Genomic DNA, 12542 nt, shown 5'->3' on the forward strand with positions numbered 1-12542 from the left:
CGCGTGGGAGGCGAGAATTCTACCACTGAACCACCAATGCTTTCATCTAAGTGCTCATCTAATAGCCCTAGCTGCCTAACTCACCATAGTTGTTTTGTACATGGATTAAGTGCAAACCAAGTTTTGAAATGTTAAGTTTCATGAAATCACGTCCCACATATCAAAACGGAAAAAATCAGAGCAAAGCAGATGACCACACTGCATCCCATATAACTGCGTCATGGAGCATTTTTACAACAGTAGCATAATGGACATGCCACACTTGCATTGGCCGGGAATCGGACCCGGGTCTCCCGCGTGGGAGGCGAGAATTCTACCACTGAACCACCAATGCTTGCATCTAAGTGCTCATCTAATAGCCCTAGCTGCCTAACTCACCATACTTGTTTTGAACATGGATTAAGTGCAAACCAAGTTTTGAAATGTTAAGTTTCATGAAATCACGTCCCACATATCAAATGAAAAAATAAGAGCAAAGCAGCTGACCACACTACTGCCCCATGGAGCATTTATTATGGAAACACATAATGGACCAGCCACACTTGCATTGGCCGGGAATCGGACCCGGGTCTCCCGCGTGGCAGGCGAGAATTCTACCACTGAACCACCAATGCTTGCAACTAAGTGCTCAACTAATAGCCCTAGCTGCCTAACTCACGATACTTGTTTTGTACATGGATTAAGTGCAAACCAAGTTTTGAAATGTTAAGTTTCATGAAATCACGTCACACATATCAAAATCAGAGCAAAGCAGATGACCACACTGCATCCCATATAACTGTGTCGTGGAGCATTTTTACAATAGTAGCATAAATGACAAGCCATACTTGCATTGGCCGGGAATCGGACCCGGATCTCCAGCGTGGCAGGCGAGAATTCTACCACTGAACCACCAATGCTTGCTTTTAAGAACTCATCTAATAGCCCTAGCTGCCTAACTCACCATACCTGTTTTGTAGATGGATTAAGTACAAACCAAGTTTTGAAATGTTAAGTTTCATGAAATCACGTCCCACATATCAAAACGAAAAAATCAGAGCAAAGCAGATGACCACACTGCATCCCATATAACTGTGTCATGGAGCATTTTTACAATAGTAGCATAACTGACAAGCCACACTTGCATTGGCCGGGAATCGGACCCGGGTCTCCCGCGTGGCAGGCGAGAATTCTATCACTGAACCACCAATGCTTGCTTTTAAGAACTCATCTAAAAGCTTTAGCTGCCTAATTTTCCATACATGCATTGTACATGGATTAAGGACAAATCAAGTTTTGAAATGTTTAGTTTCATGAAATCACGTCCCACATATCAAAATCAGAGCAAAGCAGCTGACCACACTGTATCCCATACAACTGCCTCATGGAGCATTTATTATGGAAACGCATAATGGACCAGCCACACTTGCATTGGCCGGGAATCGGACCCGGGTCTCCCGCATGGCAGGCGAGAATTCTACCACTGAACCACCAATGCTTGCATCTAAGTGCTCATCTAATAGCCCTAGCTGCCTAACTCACCATACTTGTTTTGTAGATGAATTAAGTACAAACCAAGTTTTGAAATGTTAAGTTTCATGAAATCACGTCCCACATATCAAAACGGAATAAATCAGAGCAGCTGACCACACTGCATCCCAAATAACTGCCTCGTGGAGCATTCTTACAAGAAACACATAACGGACAAACAACACTTGGATTGGCCGGGAATTGGACCCGGGTCTCCAGCGTGGGAGGCGAGAATTCTACCACTGAACCATCAATGCTTGCTTTTAAGAATTCATCTAAAAGCGTTAGCTGCCTAACTTTCCATACATGCATTGTACATGGATTAAGGACAAATCAAGTTTTGAAATGTTAAGTTTCATGAAATCACGTCCCACATATCAAAACGGAATAAATCAGAGCAGCTGACCACACTGCATCCCATACAACTGCGTCATGGAGCATTTTTACAACAGAAGCATAATGGACATGCCACACTTGCATTAGCCGGGAATCGGACCCGGGTCTCCCGCGTGGGAGGCGAGAATTCTAACACTGAACCACCAATGCTTGCATCTAAGGGCTCATCTAGTAGCCCTAGCTGCCTAACTCACCATACTTGTTTTGTACATGGATTAAGTGCAAACCAAGTTTTGAAATGTTAAGTTTCATGAAATCACGTCCCACATATCAAAACGGAAAAAATCAGAGCAAAGCAGATGACCACACTGCATCCCATATAACTGCGTCATGGAGCATTTTTACAACAGTAGCATAATGGACATGCCACACTTGCATTGGCCGGGAATCGGACCCGGGTCTCCCGCGTGGAAGGCGAGAATTCTACCACTGAACCACCAATGCTTGCATCTAAGTGCTCATCTAATAGCCCTAGCTGCCTAACTCACCATACTTGTTTTGAACATGGATTAAGTGCAAACCAAGTTTTGAAACGTTACGTTTCATGAAATCACGTCCCACATATCAAATGAAAAAAGCAGAGCAAAGCAGCTGACCACACTGTATCCCATACAACTGCCTCATGGAGCATTTATTATGGAAACGCATAATGGACCAGCCACACTTGCATGGCCGGGAATCGGACCCGGGTCTCCCGCGTGGCAGGCGAGAATTCTACCACTGAACCACCAATGCTTGCATCTAAGTGCTCATCTAATAGCCCTAGCTGCCTAACTCACCATACTTGTTTTGTAGATGGATTAAGAACAAACCAAGTTTTGAAATGTTAAGTTTCATGAAATCATGTCCCACATATCAAAACGGAATAAATCAGAGCAGCTGACCACACTGCATCCCATATAACTGCCTCGTGGAGCATTCTTACAAGAAACACATAAAAGGACAAACAACACTTGGATTGGCCGGGAATTGGACCCGGGTCTCCAGCGTGGGAGGCGAGAATTCAACCACTGAACCATCAATGCTTGCTTTTAAGAGTTCATCTAAAAGCGTTAGCTGCCTAACTTTCCATACATGCATTGTACATGGATTAAGGACAAATCAAGTTTTGAAATGTTAAGTTTCATGAAATTACGTCCCACATATCAAAACGAAAAAACAGAGCAAAGCAGATGACCACACTGCATCCCATATAACTGCGTCATTGAGCATTTTTACAACAGAAGCATAATGGACATGCCACACTTGCATTGGCCGGGAATCGGACCCGGGTCTCCCGCGTGGGAGGCGAGAATTCTACCACTGAACCACCAATGCTTGCTTTTAAGGGCTCATCTAGTAGCCCTAGCTGCCTAACTCACCATACTTGTTTTGTACATGGATTAAGTGCAAACCAAGTTTTGAAATGTTAAGTTTCATGAAATCACGTCCCACATATCAAAACGGAATAAATCAGAGCAGCTGACCACACTGCATCCCATATAACTGCCTCGTGGAGCATTCTTACAAGAAACACATAACGGACAAACAACACTTGCATTGGCCGGGAATTGGACCCGGGTCAAAATCAAGTTTTGAAATATTAAGTTTCATGAAATCACGTCCCACATATCAAAACGAAAAAATCAGAGCAAAGCAGCTGACCACACTGCATCCCATATAACTGCGTCATGGAGCATTTTTACAATAGTAGCATAATGGACATGCCACACTTGCATTGGCCGGGAATCGGACCCGGGTCTCCCGCGTGGGAGGCTAGAATTCTACCACTGAACCACCAATGCTTGCTTGTAAGAACTCATCTAATAGCCCTAGCTGCCTAACTCACCATACTTGTTTTGTACATGGATTAATTACAAACCAAGTTTTGAAATGTTAAGTTTCATGAAATCACGTCCCACATATCAAAACGGAATAAATCAGAGCAGCTGACCACACTGCATCCCATACAACTGCGTCATGGAGCATTTTTACAACAGAAGCATAATGGACATGCCATACTTGCAATGGCCGGGAATCGGACCCGGGTCTCCCGCGTGGGAGGCGAGAATTCTAACACTGAACCACCAATGCTTGCATCTAAGGGCTCATCTAGTAGCCGTAGCTGCCTAACTCACCATACTTGTTTTGTACATGGATTAATTACAAACCAAGTTTTGAAATGTTAAGTTTCATGAAATCACGTCCCACATATCAAAACGGAAAAAATAAGAGCAAAACAGATGACCACACTGCATCCCATATAACTGCGTCATGGAGCATTTTTACAACAGTAGCATAATGGACATGCCACACTTGCATTGGCCGGGAATCGGACCCGGGTCTCCCGCGTGGGAGGCGAGAATTCTACCACTGAACCACCAATGCTTGCATCTAAGGGCTCATCTAGTAGCCGTAGCTGCCTAACTCACCATACTTGTTTTGTACATGGATTAAGTGCAAACCAAGTTTTGAAATGTTAAGTTTCATGAAATCACGTCCCACATATCAAAACGGAAAAAATAAGAGCAAAGCAGCTGACCACACTGCATCCCATATAACTGCGTCATGGAGCATTTTTACAACAGTAGCATAATGGACATGCCACACTTGCATTGGCCGGGAATCAGACCCGGGTCTCCAGCGTGGGAGGCGAGAATTCTACCACTGAACCATCAATGCTTGCTTTTAAGAATTCATCTAAAAGCGTTAGCTGCCTAACTTTCCATACATGCATTGTACATGGATTAAGGACAAATCAAGTTTTGAAATGTTAAGTTTCATGAAATCACGTCCCACGTATCAAAACGGAATAAATCAGAGCAGCTGACCACACTGCATCCCATACAACTGCGTCATGGAGCATTTTTACAACAGAAGCATAATGGACATGCCACACTTGCATTAGCCGGGAATCGGACCCGGGTCTCCCGCGTGGGAGGCGAGAATTCTAACACTGAACCACCAATGCTTGCATCTAAGGGCTCATCTAGTAGCCCTAGCTGCCTAACTCACCATACTTGTTTTGTACATGGATTAAGTGCAAACCAAGTTTTGAAATGTTAAGTTTCATGAAATCACGTCCCACATATCAAAACGGAAAAAATCAGAGCAAAGCAGATGACCACACTGCATCCCATATAACTGCGTCATGGAGCATTTTTACAACAGTAGCATAATGGACATGCCACACTTGCATTGGCCGGGAATCGGACCCGGGTCTCCCGCGTGGAAGGCGAGAATTCTACCACTGAACCACCAATGCTTGCATCTAAGTGCTCATCTAATAGCCCTAGCTGCCTAACTCACCATACTTGTTTTGAACATGGATTAAGTGCAAACCAAGTTTTGAAACGTTACGTTTCATGAAATCACGTCCCACATATCAAATGAAAAAAGCAGAGCAAAGCAGCTGACCACACTGTATCCCATACAACTGCCTCATGGAGCATTTATTATGGAAACGCATAATGGACCAGCCACACTTGCATTGGCCGGGAATCGGACCCGGGTCTCCCGCGTGGCAGGCGAGAATTCTACCACTGAACCACCAATGCTTGCATCTAAGTGCTCATCTAATAGCCCTAGCTGCCTAACTCACCATACTTGTTTTGTAGATGGATTAAGTACAAACCAAGTTTTGAAATGTTAAGTTTCATGAAATCACGTCCCACATATCAAAACGGAATAAATCAGAGCAGCTGACCACACTGCATCCCATATAACTGCCTCGTGGAGCATTCTTACAAGAAACACATAAAAGGACAAACAACACTTGGATTGGCCGGGAATTGGACCCGGGTCTCCAGCGTGGGAGGCGAGAATTCAACCACTGAACCATCAATGCTTGCTTTTAAGAGTTCATCTAAAAGCGTTAGCTGCCTAACTTTCCATACATGCATTGTACATGGATTAAGGACAAATCAAGTTTTGAAATGTTAAGTTTCATGAAATTACGTCCCACATATCAAAACGAAAAAACAGAGCAAAGCAGATGACCACACTGCATCCCATATAACTGCGTCATTGAGCATTTTTACAACAGAAGCATAATGGACATGCCACACTTGCATTGGCCGGGAATCGGACCCGGGTCTCCCGCGTGGGAGGCGAGAATTCTACCACTGAACCACCAATGCTTGCTTTTAAGGGCTCATCTAGTAGCCCTAGCTGCCTAACTCACCATACTTGTTTTGTACATGGATTAAGTGCAAACCAAGTTTTGAAATGTTAAGTTTCATGAAATCACGTCCCACATATCAAAACGGAATAAATCAGAGCAGCTGACCACACTGCATCCCATATAACTGCCTCGTGGAGCATTCTTACAAGAAACACATAACGGACAAACAACACTTGCATTGGCCGGGAATTGGACCCGGGTCAAAATCAAGTTTTGAAATATTAAGTTTCATGAAATCACGTCCCACATATCAAAACGAAAAAATCAGAGCAAAGCAGCTGACCACACTGCATCCCATATAACTGCGTCATGGAGCATTTTTACAATAGTAGCATAATGGACATGCCACACTTGCATTGGCCGGGAATCGGACCCGGGTCTCCCGCGTGGGAGGCTAGAATTCTACCACTGAACCACCAATGCTTGCTTGTAAGAACTCATCTAATAGCCCTAGCTGCCTAACTCACCATACTTGTTTTGTACATGGATTAATTACAAACCAAGTTTTGAAATGTTAAGTTTCATGAAATCACGTCCCACATATCAAAACGGAATAAATCAGAGCAGCTGACCACACTGCATCCCATACAACTGCGTCATGGAGCATTTTTACAACAGAAGCATAATGGACATGCCATACTTGCAATGGCCGGGAATCGGACCCGGGTCTCCCGCGTGGGAGGCGAGAATTCTAACACTGAACCACCAATGCTTGCATCTAAGGGCTCATCTAGTAGCCGTAGCTGCCTAACTCACCATACTTGTTTTGTACATGGATTAATTACAAACCAAGTTTTGAAATGTTAAGTTTCATGAAATCACGTCCCACATATCAAAACGGAAAAAATAAGAGCAAAACAGATGACCACACTGCATCCCATATAACTGCGTCATGGAGCATTTTTACAACAGTAGCATAATGGACATGCCACACTTGCATTGGCCGGGAATCGGACCCGGGTCTCCCGCGTGGGAGGCGAGAATTCTACCACTGAACCACCAATGCTTGCATCTAAGGGCTCATCTAGTAGCCGTAGCTGCCTAACTCACCATACTTGTTTTGTACATGGATTAAGTGCAAACCAAGTTTTGAAATGTTAAGTTTCATGAAATCACGTCCCACATATCAAAACGGAAAAAATAAGAGCAAAGCAGCTGACCACACTGCATCCCATATAACTGCGTCATGGAGCATTTTTACAACAGTAGCATAATGGACATGCCACACTTGCATTGGCCGGGAATCAGACCCGGGTCTCCCGCGTGGGAGGCGAGAATTCTACCACTGAACCACCAATGCTTGCATCTAAGTGCTCATCTAATAGCCCTAGCTGCCTAACTCACCATACTTGTTTTGAACATGGATTAAGTGCAAACCAAGTTTTGAAACGTTAAGTTTCATGAAATCACGTCCCACATATCAAATGAAAAAATAAGAGCAAAGCAGCTGACCACACTGTATGCCATACTACTGCCTCATGGAAACACATAATGGACCATCCACACTTGCATTGGCCGGGAATCGGACTCGGGTCTCCCGCGTGGCAGGCGAGAATTCTACCACTGAACCACCAATGCTTGCATCTAAGTGCTCATCTAATAGCCCTAGCTGCCTAACTCACCATACTTGTTTTGTAGATGGATTAAGTACAAACCAAGTTTTGAAATGTTAAGTTTCATGAAATCACGTCCCACATATCAAAATGGAAAAAATCAGAGCAAAGCAGATGACCACACTGCATCCCATATAACTGCGTCATGGAGCAGTTTTACAACAGTAGCATAATGGACATGCCACACTTGCATTGGCCGGGAATCGGACCCAGGTCTCCCGCGTGGGAGGCGAGAATTCTACCACTGAACCACCAATGCTTGCATCTAAGTGCTCATCTAATAGCCCTAGCTGCCTAACTCACCATACTTGTTTTGAACATGGATTAAGTGCAAACCAAGTTTTGAAATGTTAAGTTTCATGAAATCACGTCCCACATATCAAATGAAAAAATAAGAGCAAAGCAGCTGACCACACTGTATGCCATACTACTGCCTCATGGAGCATTTATTATGGAAACACATAATGGACCAGCCACACTTGCATTAGCCGGGAATCGGACCCGGGTCTCCCGCGTGGCAGGCGAGAATTCTACCACTGAACCACCAATGCTTGCATCTAAGTGCTCATCTAATAGCCCTAGCTGCCTAACTCACCATACCTGTTTTGTAGATGGATTAAGTACAAACCAAGTTTTGAAATGTTAAGTTTCATGAAATCACGTCCCACATATCAAAACGAAAAAATCAGAGCAAAGCAGATGACCACACTGCATCCCATATAACTGTGTCATGGAGCATTTTTACAATAGTAGCATAACTGACAAGCCACACTTGCATTGGCCGGGAATCGGACCCGGGTCTCCCGCGTGGCAGGCGAGAATTCTACCACTGAACCACCAATGCTTGCTTTTAAGAACTCATCTAAAAGCGTTAGCTGCCTAACTTTCCATACATGCATTGTACATGGATTAAGGACAAATCAAGTTTTGAAATGTTTAGTTTCATGAAATCACGTCCCACATATCAAAATCAGAGCAAAGCAGCTGACCACACTGTATCCCATACAACTGCCTCATGGAGCATTTATTATGGAAACAAATAATGGACCAGACACACTTGCATTGGCCGGGAATCGGACCCGGGTCTCCAGCGTGGGAGGCGAGAATTCTACCACTGAACCATCAATGCTTGCTTTTAAGAATTCATCTAAAAGCCCTAGCTGCCTAACTCACCATACTTGTTTTGAACATGGATTAAGTGCAAACCAAGTTTTGAAATGTTAAGTTTCATGAAATCACGTCCCACATATCAAATGAAAAAAGCAGAGCAAAGCAGCTGACCACACTGCATCCCATACAACTGCCTCGTGGAGCATTCTTACAAGAAACACATAACGGAGAAACAACACCTACATTGGCCGGGAATTGGACACGGGTCTCCCGCATGGGAGGCGAGAATTCTACCACTGAACCACCAATGCTTGCATCTAAGGGCTCATCTAGTAGCCCCTAGCTGCCTAACTCACTATACTTGTTTTGCACATGGATTAAGGACAAATCAAGTTTTGAAATGTTAAGTTTCGTGAAATCACGTCCCACATATCAAATGAAAAAAGCAGAGCAAAGCAGCTGACCACACTGTATCCCATACAACTGCCTCATGGAGCATTTATTTTGGAAACGCATAATGGACCAGCCACACTTGCATTGGCCGGGAATCGGACCCGGGTCTCCCGCGTGGCAGGCGAGAATTCTACCACTGAACCACCAATGCTTGCATCTAAGTGCTCATCTAATAGCCCTAGCTGCCTAACTCACCAGACTTGTTTTGTAGATGGATTAAGTACAAACCAAGTTTTGAAATGTTAAGTTTCATGAAATCACGTCCCACATATAAAAACGGAATAAATCAGAGCAGCTGACCACACTGCATCCCATATAACTGCCTCGTGGAGCATTCTTACAAGAAACACATAACGGACAAACAACACTTGCATTGGCCGGGAATTGGACCCGGGTCAAAATCAAGTTTTGAAATATTAAGTTTCATGAAATCACGTCCCACATATCAAAACGAAAAAATCAGAGCAAAGCAGCTGACCACACTGCATCCCATATAACTGCGTCATGGAGCATTTTTACAATAGTAGCATAATGGACATGCCACACTTGCATTGGCCGGGAATCGGACCCGGGTCTCCCGCGTGGCAGGCGAGAATTCTACCACTGAACCACCAATGCTTGCATCTAAGTGCTCATCTAATAGCCCTAGCTGCCTAACTCACCATACCTGTTTTGTAGATGGATTAAGTACAAACCAAGTTTTGAAATGTTAAGTTTCATGAAATCACGTCCCACATATCAAAACGAAAAAATCAGAGCAAAGCAGATGACCACACTGCATCCCATATAACTGTGTCATGGAGCATTTTTACAATAGTAGCATAACGGACAAGCCACACTTGCATTGGCCGGGAATCGGACCCGGGTCTCCTGCGTGGCAGGCGAGAATTCTACCACTGAACCACCAATGCTTGCTTTTAAGAACTCATCTAAAAGCGTTAGCTCCCTAACTTTCCATACATGCATTGTACATGGATTAAGGACAAATCAAGTTTTGAAATGTTAAGTTTCATGAAATCACGTCCCACATATCAAAATCAGAGCAAAGCAGCTGACCAGACTGTATCCCATACAACTGCCTCATGGAGCGTTTATTATTGAAACACATAATGGACAAACCACACTTGCATTGGCCAGGAATTGGACCCGGGTCTCCCGCGTGGGAGGTGAGAATTCTACCACTAAACCACCAATGCTTGCTTGTAAGAACTCATCTAAAAGCCCTAGCTGCCTAACTCACCATACTTGTTTTGTAGATGGATTAAGTACAAACCAAGTTTTGAAATGTTAAGTTTCATGAAATCACGTCCCACATATCAAAACGGAATAAATATGAGCAGCTGACCACACTGCATCCCATATAACTGCCTCGTGGAGCATTCTTACAAGAAACACATAACGGACAAACAACACTTGGATTGGCCGGGAATTGGACCCGGGTCTCCAGCGTGGGAGGAGAGAATTCTACCACTGAACCACCAATGCTTGCTTTTAAGAATTCATCTAAAAGCGTTAGCTGCCTAACTTTCCATACATGCATTGTACATGGATTAAGGACAAATCAAGTTTTGAAATGTTAAGTTTCATGAAATTACGTCCCACATATCAAAACGAAAAAAACAGAGCAAAGCAGATGACCACACTGCATCCCATATAACTGCGTCATGGAGCATTTTTACAACAGAAGCATAATGGACATGCCACACTTGCATTGGCCGGGAATCGGACCCGGGGTCTCCCGCGTGGGAGGCAAGAATTCTACCACTGAACCACCAATGCTTGCATCTAAGGGCTCATCTAGTAGCCCTAGCTGCCTAACTCACCATACTTGTTTTGTACACGGATAAAGTGCAAACCAAGTTTTGAAATGTTAAGTTTCATGAAATCACGTCCCACATATCAAATGAAAAAATCAGAGCAAAACAGATGACCACACTGCATCCCATATAACTGCGTCATGGAGCATTTTTACAATAGTAGCATAACTGACAAGCCACACTTGCATTGGCCGGGAATCGGACCCGGGTCTCACGCGTGGCAGGCGAGAATTCTACCACTGAACCACCAATGCTTGCTTTTAAGAACTCATCTAAAAGCGTTAGCTGCCTAACTTTCCATACATGCATTGTACATGGATCAAGGACAAATCAAGTTTTGAAATGTTAAGTTTCATGAAATCACGTCCCACATATCAAAACGAAAAAAACAGAGCAAAGCAGATGACCACACTGCATCCCATATAACTGCGTCATGGAGTATTTTTACAACAGAAGCATAATGGACATGCCACACTTGCATTGGCCGAGAATCGGACCCGGGTCTCCCGCGTGGGAGGCGAGAATTCTACCACTGAACCACCAATGCTTGCATTTAAGGGCTCATCTAGTAGCCCTAGCTGCCTAACTCACCATACTTGTTTTGTACATGGATTAAGTGCAAACCAAGTTTTGAAATGTTAAGTTTCATGAAATCACGTCCCACATATCAAAACGGAATAAATCAGAGCAGCTGACCACACTGCATCCCATATAACTGCTTCGTGGAGCATTCTTACAAGAAACACATAACGGACAAACAACACTTGCATTGGCCGGGAATTGGACCCGGGTCAAAATCAAGTTTTGAAATATTAAGTTTCATGAAATCACGTCCCACATATCAAAACGAAAAAATCAGAGCAAAGCAGCTGACCACACTGCATCCCATATAACTGCGTCATGGAGCATTTTTACAATAGTAGCACAACGGACATGCCACACTTGCATTGGCCGGGAATCGGACCCGGGTCTCCCGCGTGGGAGGCGAGAATTCTACCACTGAACCACCAATGCTTGCTTGTAAGAACTCATCTAATAGCCCTAGCTGCCTAACTCACCATACTTGTTTTGTACATGGATTAATTACAAACCAAGTTTTGAAATGTTAAGTTTCATGAAATCATGTCCCACATATCAAAACGGAATAAATCAGAGCAGCTGACCACACTGCATCCCATACAACTGCGTCATGGAGCATTTTTACAACAAAAGCATAATGGACATGCCACACTTGCATAAGCCGGGAATCGGACCCGGGTCTCCCGCGTGGGAGGCGAGAATTCTAACACTGAACCACCAATGCTTGCATCTAAGGGCTCATCTAGTAGCCCTAGCTGCCTAACTCACCATACTTGTTTTGTACATGGATTAAGTGCAAACCAAGTTTTGAAATGTTAAGTTTCATGAAATCACGTCCCACATATCAAAACGGAAAAAATCAGAGCAAAGCAGATGACCACACTGCATCCCATATAACTGCGT

At 43.9% G+C, this 12542-nt stretch overlaps 21 non-coding genes across 21 annotated transcripts; all 21 read right to left on the bottom strand.

Moving 5' to 3' along the window:
* Positions 1-263: 263 nt before the first annotated feature.
* On the bottom strand, positions 264-334 carry trnag-ccc (transfer RNA glycine (anticodon CCC)). The gene has a single exon. It is a non-coding gene; the product is annotated as a tRNA-Gly (tRNA).
* A 1650-nt stretch (positions 335-1984) lies between these two features.
* On the bottom strand, positions 1985-2055 carry trnag-ccc (transfer RNA glycine (anticodon CCC)). The gene has a single exon. It is a non-coding gene; the product is annotated as a tRNA-Gly (tRNA).
* Positions 2056-2278: 223 nt separating this feature from the next.
* trnag-gcc (transfer RNA glycine (anticodon GCC)) lies at positions 2279-2349 on the bottom strand. The gene has a single exon. It is a non-coding gene; the product is annotated as a tRNA-Gly (tRNA).
* Positions 2350-3151: 802 nt separating this feature from the next.
* trnag-ccc (transfer RNA glycine (anticodon CCC)) lies at positions 3152-3222 on the bottom strand. Its single transcript has one exon. It is a non-coding gene; the product is annotated as a tRNA-Gly (tRNA).
* A 396-nt stretch (positions 3223-3618) lies between these two features.
* trnag-ccc (transfer RNA glycine (anticodon CCC)) lies at positions 3619-3689 on the bottom strand. Its single transcript has one exon. It is a non-coding gene; the product is annotated as a tRNA-Gly (tRNA).
* Positions 3690-3907: 218 nt separating this feature from the next.
* Positions 3908-3978, bottom strand: trnag-gcc (transfer RNA glycine (anticodon GCC)). The gene has a single exon. It is a non-coding gene; the product is annotated as a tRNA-Gly (tRNA).
* Positions 3979-4201: 223 nt separating this feature from the next.
* On the bottom strand, positions 4202-4272 carry trnag-ccc (transfer RNA glycine (anticodon CCC)). The gene has a single exon. It is a non-coding gene; the product is annotated as a tRNA-Gly (tRNA).
* A 512-nt stretch (positions 4273-4784) lies between these two features.
* trnag-ccc (transfer RNA glycine (anticodon CCC)) lies at positions 4785-4855 on the bottom strand. The gene has a single exon. It is a non-coding gene; the product is annotated as a tRNA-Gly (tRNA).
* A 223-nt stretch (positions 4856-5078) lies between these two features.
* trnag-gcc (transfer RNA glycine (anticodon GCC)) lies at positions 5079-5149 on the bottom strand. The gene has a single exon. It is a non-coding gene; the product is annotated as a tRNA-Gly (tRNA).
* An 803-nt stretch (positions 5150-5952) lies between these two features.
* Positions 5953-6023, bottom strand: trnag-gcc (transfer RNA glycine (anticodon GCC)). The gene has a single exon. It is a non-coding gene; the product is annotated as a tRNA-Gly (tRNA).
* A 396-nt stretch (positions 6024-6419) lies between these two features.
* Positions 6420-6490, bottom strand: trnag-ccc (transfer RNA glycine (anticodon CCC)). Its single transcript has one exon. It is a non-coding gene; the product is annotated as a tRNA-Gly (tRNA).
* A 218-nt stretch (positions 6491-6708) lies between these two features.
* trnag-ccc (transfer RNA glycine (anticodon CCC)) lies at positions 6709-6779 on the bottom strand. The gene has a single exon. It is a non-coding gene; the product is annotated as a tRNA-Gly (tRNA).
* A 223-nt stretch (positions 6780-7002) lies between these two features.
* Positions 7003-7073, bottom strand: trnag-ccc (transfer RNA glycine (anticodon CCC)). Its single transcript has one exon. It is a non-coding gene; the product is annotated as a tRNA-Gly (tRNA).
* A 223-nt stretch (positions 7074-7296) lies between these two features.
* Positions 7297-7367, bottom strand: trnag-ccc (transfer RNA glycine (anticodon CCC)). The gene has a single exon. It is a non-coding gene; the product is annotated as a tRNA-Gly (tRNA).
* Positions 7368-7868: 501 nt separating this feature from the next.
* trnag-ccc (transfer RNA glycine (anticodon CCC)) lies at positions 7869-7939 on the bottom strand. The gene has a single exon. It is a non-coding gene; the product is annotated as a tRNA-Gly (tRNA).
* Positions 7940-8738: 799 nt separating this feature from the next.
* On the bottom strand, positions 8739-8809 carry trnag-ccc (transfer RNA glycine (anticodon CCC)). The gene has a single exon. It is a non-coding gene; the product is annotated as a tRNA-Gly (tRNA).
* A 221-nt stretch (positions 8810-9030) lies between these two features.
* Positions 9031-9101, bottom strand: trnag-ccc (transfer RNA glycine (anticodon CCC)). The gene has a single exon. It is a non-coding gene; the product is annotated as a tRNA-Gly (tRNA).
* A 1849-nt stretch (positions 9102-10950) lies between these two features.
* Positions 10951-11022, bottom strand: trnag-ccc (transfer RNA glycine (anticodon CCC)). The gene has a single exon. It is a non-coding gene; the product is annotated as a tRNA-Gly (tRNA).
* A 514-nt stretch (positions 11023-11536) lies between these two features.
* Positions 11537-11607, bottom strand: trnag-ccc (transfer RNA glycine (anticodon CCC)). The gene has a single exon. It is a non-coding gene; the product is annotated as a tRNA-Gly (tRNA).
* Positions 11608-12003: 396 nt separating this feature from the next.
* On the bottom strand, positions 12004-12074 carry trnag-ccc (transfer RNA glycine (anticodon CCC)). Its single transcript has one exon. It is a non-coding gene; the product is annotated as a tRNA-Gly (tRNA).
* A 218-nt stretch (positions 12075-12292) lies between these two features.
* trnag-ccc (transfer RNA glycine (anticodon CCC)) lies at positions 12293-12363 on the bottom strand. The gene has a single exon. It is a non-coding gene; the product is annotated as a tRNA-Gly (tRNA).
* Between the last annotated feature and the right edge of the window lie 179 nt (positions 12364-12542).

Source organism: Misgurnus anguillicaudatus, chromosome 9, assembly GCF_027580225.2.
Source record: "Misgurnus anguillicaudatus chromosome 9, ASM2758022v2, whole genome shotgun sequence".
NCBI classification, from domain to species: domain Eukaryota; kingdom Metazoa; phylum Chordata; class Actinopteri; order Cypriniformes; family Cobitidae; genus Misgurnus; species Misgurnus anguillicaudatus.